At 34.4% G+C, this 14,978-nt stretch overlaps 1 non-coding gene across 1 annotated transcript; it reads left to right on the top strand.

Annotated features, from left to right (window-relative positions):
* The first annotated feature begins 609 nt into the window (after positions 1-609).
* LOC121208708 (small nucleolar RNA R71) lies at positions 610-716 on the top strand. Its single transcript, XR_005903838.1, has one exon. It is a non-coding gene; the product is annotated as a small nucleolar RNA R71 (small nucleolar RNA).
* Positions 717-14,978: the final 14,262 nt, after the last annotated feature.

Below are 14,978 nucleotides of genomic sequence, written 5' to 3'. Positions count from 1 at the left end.
TTAAGTGTCGTTTTAGTGTTTTGAAAGTGGGTTTCTGACACCGAGATAAACTTCGTCAACATCTCCTCGAGGTTCAGCTTTTTCTCTTACTGGTAAGGTTGTTGTTGGAAGCCCGGAAGGGGTTGTGCTATTTGATTTCCTTGATCACCTCAAGAGAAATTGGGATAGTTCCCCCAACCTGCAATATAGTTATTACTAAAAGGGTTATTTTGAGGCCTAGAATTATTACCCATATAATTGATTTGTTCATTCTCTGTGCTAGGAGCGAAGAGTAAACATTCTGGATTGTTCATTCCACTTCCATTTGTATTGCATTGCATCAGCGGATGTACTTGCGTAGAAACATATAAACCATCAATTTTCCTATTTAAAAGTTCTAGCTAATTTGATAACATGGTGACTGTATCTAAGTTGAAAACATTGGCTACTTTCATCAGCTTAGTCCTCATGACTTGCCACTAATAATTATTCAGTGTCATCTTCTCAATAAATTCATAAGTTGCTTCAAGTGTTCTATTATTTAGAGTTCCACCGACTACTATATAGATTAAATGTCTAGTTGAGAGATTCAAACCGTTGTAGAAGGTTTGAACTTATAACTATAGAGGTAACCCACGGTGAGGGCACCGTCTCAATAAGTCCTTATACATCTCCCATGCATCATATAAAGTCTTTAAATTGATATACACAAAGGAGGAGATATCATTCCTTAACTTGGTTGTCTTAGCCGGTGCGAAATACTTCAGAAAGAACTTCTCTGTAATTTGAACCCATGTGGTAATGGAATCTCATGGTAAAGAGTTCAACCACTGCTTAGCTTTGTTCATCAATGAGAAAGGAAATAATCGTAAGTGAATGGCGTCGTTAGTGATGCCATTAATCTTGAAAGTATCGCAGATTTTCATGAAATATGCCAAATGAGTATTTGGATCTTCGTCTTGCAAACCATTACACTGAACAAATTGTTGTATCGTCTGAATAGTGTTCAAATTCAGTTCAAAATTATTTGCAGCAATGATGGGTCTCACAATACTCGATTCAGCCACAGTTAGAGTAGGTTTAGCATAATCGTACATAGTACGAGGAACAGGATCTGGAACTACAGCAACTGCAGAAGGTAGCTGATTATTTTGGTTATCACCTATCTCCTTAGTAATAAAAGTTTCCTTGTGTTCGTTTACTAAATTTTCTCGACTCTACCTTGCTTCTCTACAATTTCTACGAGCTATACTTTCAATTTCACTATCAAATAACAATAGTCCCGACAGGTTTCTTCTAGTTATAAACTAAAGGAACTTGCCATAAGTAAATAAAAGAAAAATTAGAATGTAAAAATTAAACTAAAAACAAAAATTATAATAAAAATAAAAATTGCTAAATTAATAAAAATAAAGTGTTCCTAATATTTTAGTCCCAGGAAACGGTGCCAAAAACTTGATGGTCACTAAATTAACTATAAATTTGACAAAGGCAAGTGCACCTATCAAACAATAGTATAGCTATGGTGAATAGAGAATATCGTATCCACGAAGACTAAAGGTATTAATAATTACTATGTTTCTATTATTTAGTCGATAATTTGGGGTGATGTGTTTTAATTTAAATTTACTAAACTAATTTAACTAAGAACGCAATAGAGAAATAATCGAATATTAACCAATAAGATAGACAATACCTAGGAAAGAATCCACTTTGACTTCACCTTTTATTATGAATCTGAATTAAACGATTTATTCACTTGTGTCTTGATCCGTAGAAATCCCTAAATTATGTTAATATCTCTTTCAAGAGTAAGAATAACTAACTCTAGGTTGATTAACTGAAATCACTTTCTAATTAAAACACCTATCGTCACATTAACTTGATCTATGGATTCCCCTCTTAGATTTGACTCTAATCTGGTAGATTTGTATCATCTTATTTCTTGGATCGCATGCAACTCCACTCAATTATGCTAGATCTACTCTTAAAAGGGGACTTTTGCTCCACTAAATGAAGCACATTAAACATGAATTAATATCCTGAAAATATTAAAACAATAAATAATCACACAAAATTGAGAACAAGAATCAAGTCTTTATCACATAAAAATAGAAATTAAATAAAAGGATACATCATAGGTTCCATCCTTCCTAGGTATCTAGGGAATTTAGTTTATAATCCTGAATAGAAACATCTCAAAGTTAGAAAAATCGTAAGACATAAAGAAACTCAATAAAACTTCGAAATAAATTAAAAGGAGGTCTTCAGTCTTGATGGAGATCCACTTTCGAGTTGATTCCGATGGTGTCCTTCAAGTGTTTTCTTCAATCTTTTCTGATTGCCCTTGTAACAGCCCGTTTTCAGTGAAATCAGAACAATGGTTGTGAGACCACAAATATGAAGTCAAAAAAATTATTTTATTATTATTTTATATCTTACAGCATGATAGTAATACCATATAAAAATTTTGTTAAGAAATTTTACCGTTTACATGCTCAATTTGATAAAAATGACTAAATCGCGTAAAGTGCAAAAGTTGAGTTCTAATAGCTAAAGGTATTAAATAGCTATAGTATTTTAAAGTGGAATTCCTTATATAGTAATTAGACCATAAATAGTGATAGTGGATGTACATGGTTTTGAATGTTTTTAAGGGTTAAATTAGTAAATAGGTAAATAATGATAAAATTAATCAAATTAAACAAAGCCATCGCCTTTTGTTCATCTTTCTCAATCGAAATTAAAAGGAAAGAATAGCCATGGGAGCTTGAAGTTTCGAAAACCATATTTTCCCTTGCATTGGTATGTATTTTTGTCTCGTTTTTTATGATTTCTATGTTTTCAAGATCGTTGTAGCTTAATCTAGCTAGCCCTAAGACTAATTTGTGAAACTGTTAAACTGTTAGGGTTTTTCCATTTTTGAATATACATGATTTTTGATGTTTTATAATAGAAAATGGATGGTTATTGTTAGATAAACAACTTTTGTTAAGAGACTTTTGATGAAATTGTCAAATAGGGATTAAATTAAAAAATAGAAAATTATACATGATGAAATTGTGAAATAAATGAAATATAGGCCATGCTAGGGACCTATTTGATATTCCACCATAGTGGGTTGTGGTGAAATTGCAAAAATTTCCATTTTTATAAGCTAAGGACTAAATTGTAAAGAAATTAAAAGTATAGGGGCAAAATAGTAATTTTCCAAAAATGTAATTTTGGGCTAAATTGAATGAGTTATTGATGTATAAATCAAGACAGACCTCGTACGGCTTTAAATCGGGGCAAAGAGAAAATCTCGAATTAATCACCTCTGGATCTACGTATACGCATCGAGGTAAGTTCATGTAATTAAATTGTGCTTATATGTTTTAGGTTGAATTATACATGTGTTATGAAATGCTATATATATACTGATTACATATCCAATGACATACAACGATTACTGAGCCCTGTCTGAACCTTAGGAATCCATCTGTAGGATACAAATGACATGTCATTAATGTTTACATGATTTGAGTACTGGTCCTGAACGTCCTACCGATGGCTGAGGTCCTGCATGTGTTGCAGATACTCTACAGCTCGTGTGAGCAACATTATGCAGCTATGTTCCGACCCACAGCTCGTGTGAGCATACCGATCTACAGCTCGAGTGAGCATACCGATTCAAAGCTCGTATGAGCATACATGTACATGAATTGACGGCTTATAATTATATGAGCTAGCACACCATGTGTGAGCTATCCCAGGAATCCAATGGTATTCTAAATGGTTCAACAGGCAATATTATGATAAGAAATGGTAAGAATTTGACTAAATAATCAACTAACTTGCATGTATATTTGCATCAATACATACCATATAATTTACTTTCCAAAACAAAACCATTTGGTACCAAAATGTCATTCTATAATTAGCACCAATAGTCATTTAAACTATTCAAACAAGATACCAATTCTCAACAAGTCACATGTAACGACCCAAAATTTACGGGTATCGAAAAATCAAATTTTTGGGTCATTATTTCCGCAAAATGAATTAGTAAATATTTATTAGAAATATTTACGAACCTAGTAGTGTAGTTAATTAGACTTTGGTTAAGTGAATTAGATTGAATTAAAGCTAATTTAGTGAAAGGACTAGATTGAATATAGTGTAAAATTTTAATTATAGATTAAAGAAAAGTCAAAGGACTAAATTAGTAAATAAACCTTAACTGAAAAATGTGTGATAAAAATTAATTACATGTGTATAAAGTATAATACAAACATGTGTAGTATAAATTTATGTTTACTTGTATTATAAGTAAATAATAATAATTACTAAAATATAATACTAATATAATAATTAAAAGTAAATAAAAGAAACAAAATAGAATAAGGGAACAGAGAATGAAAACGAAATAGAAAGGAAAGAAAAGGAAAAATTTGGGTTTTGAAGTTTAAAACTTATTTGCTAACGTAGCACCAGAAACGTCATCAAAGAAGGGAAAAGAGAAAGTGAGCGAAGATAACGAATAAAATCGAGAACCACGGTTTGTATTTCTATAAACTAAGCTTTTAAATTAAATGTTGTATGTATTACTTTACTATGTATGGTAAGTAAGTTAAAGGTGAGTATTGTTAAATTTGAAATGTAATAAATGTTATACGAAAATTTGAAAGTGATATGAAAACCCTATTAACAGTATCGGGCAAATTAGGATATAGTTGGCATGCCATAGGATTGGAAGTGTTCAGGGATACTCCGACTTTGTGTCGATAAGGCACTATAAGTGTCAACTACTGTTACTGTTCTGGATTCGTTCCGACGAGGTACTCTGTGAACCGCTACTGCTACTGTTACTGTTACAGTGTATTTCGGCTTTGGCCGGTGAAACACTGTATACTATCCCGGTGTGTGGGTTGGATCCGTGTATCCATCCAGGTCTGAATTGTAACACCCCTCACCCATATCCAGTGCCGAAATAGGGTTTGAGGCGCTACCGAGCATAAACTCAACCAATCTTAGGAAATCAGGCCATAAAACTTTGATCAATTTAAACTTTTCGTTTTATAACCAACCTGTCCTTTACTTGGGCTTAAGAGGCCCAAAACATACATTCGAGGTGGTTTGGGGTCAAATCGAGGGCTCAAGAAAAACTTGGAAAATTCATGCTTTAAGGCTCCACATGCTCGTGTGGGTATAGACCATGTGGTCACATACGCCCGTGTGGCCCAGGACACGCCCGTGCCCTTATCCCGTATGCAACACTGACTTTAAAACACGGCCATGGCACAAGCCTGTGTGGCCTGCCCGTGTACAACAACGACTTAAAATTTTAAGTGAGGGGACACAAGGCCATAACACACACCCATAGGAGTGAGCCGTGTGTCACACACGACCTAGACACACGCCTGTGTGTCTTGTCCGTGTGGACAATAGGAGGCCATTTCCAAGCCATTTTGTCACCCCTTTTACGCAACCTACACAAGATCATTTCAATATACTAATTTCACCACAATGGACACCAATTCATCCATAGAAAGAACATTATAAGCATTTACCAAAATGAATAATAGCCATTATTCTAGGCTTGATACAAAATGAAGGGCTTTTGACTTAAGCCAAAATACATAATCAATTTCTCAATAAATCAAACATCCTAGTCTAGCCCTATACATGCCATACACAAAAGAAGATTTGTACTATACCAAGTGCTTCGATTGATAGTGTGATCGATATCTCCGACTTCAAAGATTCCTTGAGCTAATTAAACGGCACTGAAAGAAAAGGGCAAAGGAAGAAGAGTAAGCATAAAGCTTAGTAAGTTGCATATAAATAAATATACAACCACAATTTCACCATTAGTCATCTTACTCATAGCTCAAAGGTAAACATAAACTTGACTTACTCATTACCGTCCACTCAAATCACATTTTCTAATTTGAGCTCATTACTTATGCATACCAAAAGAGTACCTATACCACTCACAACATTATTATACTTTCCTTATTAAATCACTTTCGTAATCTTTACAGTCGAACCTTTCAGAATACAACTGAATATTCTATAAGCCTCAAACATGGGATTAGTTGCCGATGTCATGTCCCGGACATGGTCTTATACCAGCTCTCATGTATACGTGCTGATGCATGTCCTGGACATGTCTTACACTAGCACAACTCTTAGCCGATGCATGTCCCAGACACGTCTTACACTGGATATCTTCGTCGATGCCAATGCATGTCCCAGACATGTCTTACATTGGCACTCATCTCTACGTCGATGCCATGTCCCAGACATGGTCTTACACTGGCACTCATAATGTGGCTGATGCATGTCCCTGACATGTCTTCCACTGGCACACAAGAAATTCGAATGTTGTGGCATGAATATCCAGTTTGTTTCCTAGGGTCCCAACTAGATCTTTCTACTATCTCAATCATTAATATGCAATATTAGTTTACAATCTAGCAATTCATACTATATCAATTCAATGACAATTCGAACACATACATTAACATTGTAGTTGTATTATTTACATACAACTTACCTCGATTTACAAAATATACTTGACTAGTGGGTTTAGTCAGATTGCTTGGCTTTGCCCCAGTCTAGGTTCGATTTTGGAAAATCTTGATCTATAATAACAAAATGCACTCATTTAGTCACTAATTATAATTAGGCAATCATATATTCACATCTTTGGTAAAATGACCATTTTGCCCCTAGACCTTGGCAAAATGACCATTTTACCCCTATGCTCGAAAATCAATTTTTATCAAATTTCTTCGTATTTCAAGCCTAGACAAACTCCTTTTTTTTAATCTTATATAAAACTCGAAAATTTCACTATTTCACACACTTATTACTTATTTTGCAACTTATGCAAAATAGTCCCTTTAAGTGTTTTCATGCTAACACCTTTCAAAAAAAAATTTTATGACACAACTAGGACTCCTATTCTTCCATAAAAACTCAGAAACTATCACAAATACATTCATGGTAAAACCCTAAACTCTTAACCATTTTACAAAATAGACCCCTCATTTGAAAGCTTATGCTTCAAGGGTCTCAAAAGTGCAAAAATTATTAACTAAGGACACGGGAATCACTTACTTGTTAAGGTAATAAGTTGCTGAAATTTCAAAGCTTCAAAAACCCCTCTTTTGCTGATATTTTTGGTGGGGATAAGACAAGGAGAAGGATAAAAATAATAGCTAGGCTTTTAGGCATTATTTTATCACCAACTCATGACATCATTCACCTAAACTTTGACTATTTGACCAACTTTGCTTCCTATGGCTGGCCACCTTGCTTCTAGAGGTCAAATTACTCTTTAAAATCCTATAATTTTAGTTCTCTAGCTATTTAACACATTTGGGTACTAAAAAGCAACTTTTACCTTTATGCGATTTAGTCTTTTTTCGCAATTGGGCTCACAAGCGTTAAAATTGACTCACCAAATTTTTCATGCACTAATATAATCATGTTATAACCTCATAATTATAATAAAATAAATTTTATAACTTCGAATTTATGGTCCTGAGACCACTGTTCTGACTAGGCCCTAAATCTGGCTGTTACACGATTATGTTAATAGGGGTAAATTACTGCACTGAAGACTGAATGATACTGACTAAATTGAATATCTTACTGGTTCTGATTCTAATGATAAATGTTAATATGAAATGAAGACAATTAATTGAATGTTCATGATGTGTTTATTTATTGGATTCTATGGTATAAGTATAAATGCATAAATTAAGTATTGGTTTATAGAAATACCATTGAGTGTATACTTAGTGTACGGTTTGTTTCCATGCGCAGGTTAGGTACAAAGTAAATAACGTCTCAGCATCCAAGCCAACTCCCGAACTCAAATACTTGGTGATGTATCTTATCTTGAGGAATGGCAAGTACCTAAGTTGTCTTAGTGTTATTTTGAGTATGAATATTACTAGTGTAAGGAAGATAAAGGTTAATCTATATAAGCAAAATTTATGTTTATAAAATAGTCACTTATATAGTTTATTTTGAATTGATTTGGATGGTATTTAAGTATAATGTTTGGAAATTCTACGTTAAATAGTTATTGAAAATATGTGAGTTAAATCGTTATACTAGTGGTTTTAGCGTGTATTAGATATTTTAAATCATGTTTTGGACTGGTTGAAAGATTGTATTTTAAATTGCTTACTATTCAAGGTGTGTAGGGTTGGTAAATTTGAACTATAAAGTTCATTTTGAGTCCACACGGCATGTCACACGGGCGTATGATCAGACCGTGTGAGGCACATGGCTCGCACACGGACATGTTGATAGACCGCATCATCCTTAAATGTGAAGTCAAGATAGTACATAGGCAAAAGACACGACCGTTTTTCTTGGTCGTGTGAAGGACACGGGTTTCAAGCATGGTCGTGTGTCAAAATCGCGTAAATGGCTTAAAAATGGTGAAAATTCAGTTTACCACATGGCCTAGCGACATGGGCATGTGCCCAGGCCGTGTGCCCCTTTGATGCTTAAGAATTTGCAAGTCAGAATTGCCCACGACCTAGCCACACGGCCATGGGAGCCACACGGGCATGTGCCCCTAACTTCGAGAAAAAATTTTCGAAGTTCTCCAAAGTTACCGGTTTAGTTCCAAATCATTTCTAAAGCATGTAATGGGCCCCATAGGCCCATATTAGGGACTTTATGGTGAAATTTGAAAAGTTTTGATTTGGAATGCAAATTTATGACTCGGTTTTGTATAAATGCTAGTGTATAAGTCTAATATGCCTCGTAACTCTATTCTGGTGATGGATACGAATTAGGGGTGTTATATTTAATGGTATCAGAGCTACTCAGGTTTAGTCGATTCTAGGACTAAATCAAGCTCGAAATTGAGTATAGTGGTACATGCCATTATTGAATTAAATTTGAGTCTGGATTGCATACTGAATTATATATTGATTGAATTGTTTCTGTTTTATACTGTTAAGGATGTCTGACGAAAGAATTGAAGAAACTTATCAAGAAATGTATAGTGAAGATAATGAACCATACGATATGAATGAATCAGAGTCTGTAACTCCAAGTGTAAACCCGATAGGTAATCAACCGTCAAATATTGGAAGGGTGGTACTAGTGAAATAGATAATACAGAAATACTCAGAGTAATAGCCGATGCTCTTCAAAAAGCAGTGGGAACCATACCTACAATGATTACTACTCCTACTACCCGACGAGCCCCGATTAAAGAATTGCATAAATATGGAGCTACTGAATTTTTGGTTTTGAAGGGAGCTGATCCGTCAAAAGCCGAAAACTGGTTGGAAACTACAAAAAGAATTTTGAAGCAACTCGAATTACCCCATAAGAAAGTCTGACGCGTGTCATTTCTTTACTGTAAGAAGAGCCGTATGTATGGTGGGAGACAGTAATTCAAAGTATATCAAAAGAAATGTAACAACCCGTTTTTAGGGTTAATCAGAACAGTGGTTTCGGGACCACTAAATCCGATGAGTAGGTTTGTAAATATTATATTTAATATTTATGAGTTAATTGTAAGTTTAAAAAAGGTTTTTAATATTGTGATTTTTGTTTTATAAGCGATTTATTAAGCTCAAGTGGTATGACCCTAAGGTCAAGTGGGTTTAGAAAATGAGGTATCGAGACCTCATTTCTACAAACCGAGTCGTAAATATTTTTATAAATATTTACGGAGTGGCAATAAGATGATATTAAAGTTTCATTGAAAAATTTTATTGTTTTGATAGTTAATTAAGCAAAAAGGACTAAATCGCGCAAAGCGTAAAAGTTGTGTTCTATAAGTTAAAGATATTAAATAGCTATGGAATTAAATAGTGGGAGTTCTTAAGTGGTAATTATTCCATAATTGTTGGTAGTGGAATTCCATGGCTTGGTATAATGGAAATTATTAATGTATATTAAGGTTAAATATGGTATTTGGTAATTATAATAAAATAAAATAAAACAAAAGCCAAATTACATGCTATCATCTTCATCAATAGCCGAATGTGAGAAAGAAAATAATGTTCTCAAAGCTTTGAAGGTTCGGCCATGGTTGTTCATGCATGTAAGTCCATGTCGTCTCGGTTTTTAATAATTTTTACGTTTTTGAGATCGTTGCTTCGTAATCTAGCTGGCCCTACCTCCAATTTTAAAATTGTTAAAGTATTTGGATGATGCCATTATTGAATTTTTGAGTATCTTGTTGTTTGATGATGAGTAATAAATCTTTGATGTTTGATTTTCATGTTTGATTAAGTGATTTTTGATAAAAATGTGTATTAAGGACTAAATTTAGAAATTTGTAAATTGAGGGGTCAAAACGTGAAATAAATAAAAGAAATGGGTTGCTAGAGACCTAAGGTAAATTCAGCCTAACATGGGTTTGATGAAATTTTGAGTAATTTGTGTTATTTTGAAATAGGGATTAAATTGTAAAAATGTGAAATGTTAGGGGATAAAATGCAAAATGCCCAAATTATGTGTCTTTAGATAAAATTTAATGAAATGTTGAATAAGTGAGTTAATTTTGATATTAATTAGATTGGAAAAAGTAGAATTCGGATTTGGATCGGGGGAAAATCAAAATGGTCGATTAGTCGTCTCGTTCCGATTATCGTCTTCCGAGGTAAGTCCTTAAGTAATTATATTTGATTTGCTGCGCGCTTAAGATTATACAATATGATAAGTAATTATTTGACGTTTACAAGTTCGAATTGCAATAAGTATATTGAATTTCGGCTATAAAGCCGAATATGAAATGGATGACTTATGTATATAATGTGGCCGAATGACTATTAAGTGATGATGTGAAAGTGTGTAATATGTGTATACAATTTTATTGTACTTGTTTGTATAAAGTCGAATGTGAATTGAATGGTATATATGTGGTGACAGAATAGCTATTATGAAACAAAGTCAAAGAATGGGATATTTGTAGAATAGATGAATTGTGACTATTGTTCCTACTTGATCGAGGTTGTGTGTGAAATAATTTGTGAATATGGCATATAGTCGAATGGTTATTAAAAGTGAAACTAGGATAATGAAAAGATTATGTGTTCCTTGTGTATGATTATTGAACCGAAAGTTAAAAGGTAGGTGTACATTTTGTGCTTATATTCGAATGAAGCAATTAAATTGCTAATGTGAAATGTGCTTATATTCGAATGAAGCAATTAAATTGCTAATGTGAAATGTTATGTGAAATGTGTTAACATGTGAATAAATATGCAAGACACTGAAAATGTATCCAGGCTAAAGTCCCGCAGGCTTCGTGCTGGAAATGTATCCGGGCTAAAGTTCCGCAGGCTTCGTGCTGGAAATATATCCGGGCTAAAGTCCCGCAGGCTTCGTGCTGGAAATATATCCGGGCCAAAGTCCCGCAGGCTTCGTGCTAGAAATGTATCCGGACTAAAGTCCCGCAGACTTCGTGCTGCAAATGTATCCGGGCCAAAGTCCCGCAGGCTTCATGCTGGAAATGTATCCGGGCCAAAGTCCCGCAGGCTTCGTGCTGGAAATGTATCCGGGTTAAAGTCCCGCAGGTTTTGTGCTGATAATATAATTTTGGGTTTTATACCTAGTGGGCCAAGTGCCGATGAATTTGATAAAAGTATACAATTACAAGATCCTACACTAAGTTGACAAATTGAAAGTGCATTACATATTAAGTTGGCCAGGTATGTATCATGTACTCGTATGCGATTTTAATTTGAATTAACTTATAAATATATAAAGTGATGCATCTGTGAATAAGTGTTATGACTATAAATGTGATTGTGATATATTCGGTTATGTTTTGATAGTTAGTCATTTTGGAAATTTATAAGAGCTCTTATGAAAAATCAATGAGACAGGTTGCATTGTTGATAATTTATGTCTGGTAAATATCTTTGACCTTATAGAAGTTTTGTTCAGTCAAGTAATACCTCATAATCTTATTCCGGCAACGGATACGGGTTAGGAGTGTTACAAGAAAAAATAAGCTGGGAGTTCTTTCAAAGAGAATTTTAGAAAAAGTATTTGGGGGAAATGTACATGGAAGATAGAAAACAGGAGTTTTTGACACTAAAATAAGGCGAAATGTCTATAGTGGATTATGAACGGGAATTTTTTAGACTAAGTCGATATGCAACTGAATTTGTACCGACTGAAGCTGACAGATGCAAATGATTTTTGAGAGGTTTGCGTGATGAATTTAGACTATAGTTGATGCAACTTCGAATTACTGAATTTGCAGATCTTATGGAAAGAGCTAAGATGATTGAACAGGTACTGGGGAAAAATAAGAAGTCTGAAGTTGCTCGTTCAACTGAAAAATGTCCTAGAACTGCTAGTTCAAGTCTACAACCTAAACGGTCAAAGGAATCTCAAGGTAATCGGGGATTCAGCACTAGATCAGAAAGAGGTGATAGAAGACAAACAAAATAGATAACTGTATCCACTAGTAGTGTTATAATCCCAAATCAGAATACTGAAATTTCAGAATGTGAACACTGCGGGAACAGACATAGGGATGAGTGTAGAAGATTAACTGGGGGTTGTTTCCGATTTGGATCCACTGATCATTTTGTAAAGAACTATCTAAAGATTGGTAAGGCAGCACCAACGGTATCACAAAGACCTGAATCTGCTTCCAGAGGTCAGGGGTCAGGCCGAACTGGTCCAGTTACTAGAGGAGGTACTAGAAGAACTAGTGAAAACGTTACACAGCAATTTGAAGTAAGAGCTCCGGCCCAAGCATATGTTGTAAGAACTCGAGATGAGGGAGATGCTCAAGATGTAGTGACAGGTATATTCTTATTACATTCAGAACCCATGTATGTTTTAATAGATCCAAGATCGTTACATTCCTATGTTAATACAAAACTGGTTGAAATGAGAAATTAAAAACCTGAATTATTTAGAATAATGATAGAAGTGTCTAGTCCATTGGGGAAAACTATGTTAGTGAATCAGATATGTCGAAGGTTTCCATTAATGATTCAGGATAAAATCTTTTCTGTTGATCATGCCATTCGGTGACTTTGACATTATACTAGGTATGGATTGGCTATCATAACATGAAGTAATTTTGGACTGTTATAAAAAGAAATTCACTATTCAGAATGAAAGTGGTGATTTGATTCAAGTAAATAGTATTCGGACCAGTGGGACTGTTCGTGTTACTTCAGCAATTAAAGCTAGTAAGCTCATTTATCAAGGATGTGCTACTTTCTTAGCATACGTTATTAATTCCAATTCAGTTAAGAGTCAGTGCAGTAAAATTCAAACTGTATGTGAATTTCCTGATGTGTTTCCTGAAGAATTTCCTGGATTATCTCCTGATCGGGAAGTTGAATTTACGATTGAAGTATACCAGAGTACGGATCCGGTGTCAATACCACCATATCAAATGTCACCTATTGAGTTGAAGGAGCTGAAGGTACAACTGCAAGACTTATTGGATCAAGGTTTTATACGACCTAGTACATCACCGTGGGGAGCTCCAGTGTTATTCGTTAAAAAGAAAGATGGTTCGATGCGGTTGTGTATTGATTATCGATAGTTGAATAAGGAAACAATCAAGAATAAATACCCGTTACCTCGCATTGATGATTTATTTGATCAACTAAAATAAGCTTCTGTATTTTCAAAAATTAATTTGAGGTAGGGATATTATCAGTTGAAGGTAAAGGAGAGTGATGTACTGAAGACAGCATTCCTTACACGATATGGACATTATGAATTTTTGGTAATGCCATTTGGGTTAACAAATGCTCCGGCTGCTTTTATGGATCTTATGAACTGGATTTTTTAGCCATACTTGGATAAATTCGTAGTGGTTTTTATAGATGATATTTTAATATATTCGAAGTTTGAAACTGAACATGAGCAACATCTTCGAATTGTTTTACAAATATTGCGAGAGAAATAATTGTATGGGAAATTGAACAAGTGTGAGTTTTGGTTATCGGAGGTTGTATTTCTTGGTCATATAGTATCAGCAGACGGGATTAGAGTAGATCCAAAGAAGATTGAAGCCATAATTTAGCGGAAAATTCCCAAAAATGTGTCAGAGGAACGTAGTTTCCTTGGGTTGGCCGGATATTATCGAAGGTTTGTGAATGGATTTTCAAAGATAGCTTTACCGATGACAAAGTTGCTACAAAAGAATGTTCGTTTGTTTGGAGTGAACAATGTCATAAAAGTTTTGAAACGTTGAAGCAAATGTTAACAGAAGCACCAGTATTGACTATACCGGAGTCGGGAAAAGATTTTGTTGTGTACAGCAATGCTTCTTTAAATGGTCTCGGATGTGTATTGCTGCAAAGTGGAAAGGTAATTGCTTATACTTCACGACAATTGAAACCACATGAACGTAACTATCTGACTCATGATCTGGAATTAGCAATGGTATTTTTTGCTCTAAAGATTTGGAGACAATATCTGTATGGTGAGAAGTGTTATATCTACACTGATCATAAAAGTCTCAAGTATCTTCTGACATAGAAAGAATTGAATTTGAGACAGCGTCGGTGGATAGAATGTAACGCCCCCGTACCCGAGACCGTCGCAGGATTCGAGCACGAGGTGTTAACGGACTTAATTCATTAATTAAACAGCTCAAACAATTTATTTTAGAATTTCCAGACAAGTTGGCTAACTGCGTCACAGTCGCTAAAAAAATCATATATCGAGTTACAAAACTTGAACTCCAATTCTGTAAATTTTTCCTGAAACTAGACTCAGATATCTACTTACTAATTTTTTTCTAGAATTTTTGGTTGGGCCAATTAGTACAGTTTATTAGTTAAAGTCTCCTCTATTTCAGGGTTCAGGTACTCTGACCCCTGTGCACTACGAATCAGATATCTCTGTGTATAGAGTTTCAATGACTATGCAATTTGTTTCTAATAAAACTAGGCTCAATAAGGATTTCATATATGTAAGGTAAAACTCCTAATTGTTTTTTTACAATTTATGGTAAATTTCTAAATTTAGAACAGGGGATT

This window comes from Gossypium hirsutum, chromosome A10 (assembly GCF_007990345.1).
Source record: "Gossypium hirsutum isolate 1008001.06 chromosome A10, Gossypium_hirsutum_v2.1, whole genome shotgun sequence".
In the NCBI taxonomy this organism is placed as follows: Eukaryota; Viridiplantae; Streptophyta; class Magnoliopsida; order Malvales; family Malvaceae; genus Gossypium; species Gossypium hirsutum.
The sequence above is the reverse complement of the archived record's forward strand: the minus strand, read 5'-3'. Positions and strand labels throughout refer to the sequence as shown.